The sequence below is a fragment of the Pinus tabuliformis genome, chromosome 6 (assembly GCF_031772625.1).
Source record: "Pinus tabuliformis cultivar Carrire ecotype Pingquan chromosome 6, CPIR1, whole genome shotgun sequence".
NCBI lineage: Eukaryota > Viridiplantae > Streptophyta > Pinopsida > Pinales > Pinaceae > Pinus > Pinus tabuliformis.
This window is the reverse complement of record NC_142292.1, coordinates 1,436,156,769-1,436,159,392: the sequence shown is the minus strand read 5'-3', so window position 1 is coordinate 1,436,159,392 and position 2,624 is coordinate 1,436,156,769.

The window sequence follows — 2,624 nt, the reverse complement described above, 5'->3', positions numbered from 1 at the left end:
AACTATAAATGATACATATTACACAGACTTACCCAGTGATGGAACCTTCATAGGTCCAAACACATCACTATGCACAAGCTCTAATATATGTTTCTCCCTCTTACCATCAGAGGGGAAACGAACCCGATTCTGCTTCCCATATACACAATTTTCACAGAAATCAAAATCCAGAGAGATATTACTCATACCTTTTACCATAACTTTAACATGAAGTATTCGAAGGCCTTTCTCTCCAATATGTCCAAGCCTTTGATGCCACAACATGGTCTTCTCTCCAGAGACCACTAGATTTTCTACTCCACTTTCAGGAACCACATAACTGTTTCACCCATCAACAACCGTGCTACCTTGCAGCTTGTACACAGTTCCAAACCAAACTTTCCAATTCAGTACCAGTGCTCCCTAAACCATCTTGCAGGTATCCTTCTCGAACACTTTTTTTTACACCTACATCATCCAATTTGCTTACACAAATCAGATTTTTGGCCAATGCAAGAATATGCAGAACACCTGGAAGTGTTCTAACCCTTCCACCTTGCAACTTCAACTTTACTTTTCTACAACCAACAATTCTAGCCTTCCTAACATATCCTAAGAAGATGTCACCACCATTGTATTTCTCATACTTGAAGAACCCCTCTCTATGTGGAATGAAGTGAAAGGATGCACCTGAGTCAATCAACCATGCCTCATGATCTAGATGTGTACTTGAAGAAGCTAGGTACACATCCCCACCTTCATCTGAGGTGGTTTTTGCCTCTAAAGAAGGAGCATCATAAGATCCATTTCCTTTATCAGGAGATTTAGATTTACAGTCCCTTTTGTAGTGCCCTTCCTTTCCGCGTTTCTAGCACACCACCTTTATAGATTTTCCTAGAGATTTAGATTTCCCTCTAGATTTAGATCTCCCACTCAATGAATTATTTTTGTTTATGTTCTGTGACCATCCTCGTACAAATAAGGCATCACCATTCTGGCTCTCCATATTTTTCCGTCTCATCTCCTCCATCAGCAAGAATGAGACTATTTCATCAAACTGCAAGGTAGTTGCATTGCTACCTATTGCAATAACCAAAATATCCCACGAATCTGGTAGAGAACACAATAAACTGATGCACTTATCTTCATCTGAAATTTTAATATCAACAGATGCTAACTGACTTACCACAATATTAAATTTGTTCAGATGCTCTATCACTGAGTCTCCATCTTTCATCCTTAGGTTATATAGATTTTTCTGCAGGAACAATTTATTCACTAGAGAATTAGATTGGTACAAAGTCCCTAACTTGTCCCACAAAGCCTTCATCATAGCTTCCCCTGATACATTCAACAATACTAAATCTGAGATACACAATCATATTGTGCTCTTTTCCTTCCGATCCAACTTCTTCCATTCTTCATCGGACACTCCCGTTGGTTTAGTACCTAGATCTACCATGATCCACTGATCTCTATCCACCAACTAATCCTCCAGCTTAAGGTTCCACAACTCAAAACTCTGACCATTAAATTTCTCAATCTGTATCTTTCCATTGCTCGCCATCTTCTTTCACCACTAGAATTGATCTCGCAGATCTCCCACTGAACAGGGTCTACCACAGGCCCGAGTGGAACCCCTCAGCAACAAAGCCATCCCCTTGAAGCCAAAACAGCTCTGATACCAAATGTAGGTTTTAACCCTATATAGAAACTACTTGCATACAAATTCTAAAACAAAAAAAATAAACAATGCGAGAGAATAACACATAAAACACATATACACAGATATTTTCCCCTAGATCCCAAAACCAGGACTACCAGCTTGATTTTTCATTATGTTCCTTTCAATGTTACAATCATGGAAAATTTTAGGGGCTAATGTTCGCCCAATGGGCTAATCTTGCATGATTTTTCCACAAAAAACATTCGCCAATTTCCAATTTTATAAAATATGATTCGCCCGAATTTTAGAATATAAAATTATTTTACCTTAAAATTCGCCAACATTATATAGAGACTATATATAAAATCATTATAATTTTGAATAATTTTACAAATATATCAATAAACATTTCATAGTTTGCATATTAGGGATTAGTGAAATTCGCCAATGCTTTTAAACTTCAAGAAAATTTTCCATGCTTAAAATTTTCCTTGGTTACAATACATATTTATACATGCCGAAGAATCCAATACCATGGACCGAAAACCATCGCATCCAAAACCATGGACCGAAAACCATAGGTAGGTTCACCCAACCTAATATAAGGTCAAAAAAGAAAATTCCTGGGGCGTTGCCTCAGACCCCGTAGAGGGGTACTACCTGCCCCCCTCAAACCCCCCAGACAGGGGGGACTGCCACCCCGCCATGAACCCCCCGCTATGCAATTGGTAGAAAGAAGGGAGGGCTTTGCCCCCCTCTCATCCCCCAGTTCACTACGTGGGCTAGTCATGGAAAGAATATAACACAACCCAACAATATGGTGATGTTCGTTGACTATCACCAAAAGCCACATTTCCAGAAGTATAAGTGTTGTGGTGACATTCAAGGTCCATCACGAATAATGACTATAATGACGGATAGCAATCGTCACCATTTCATATCAACAACAACGATTTATGGTTACGGACCTTTCAGGGTC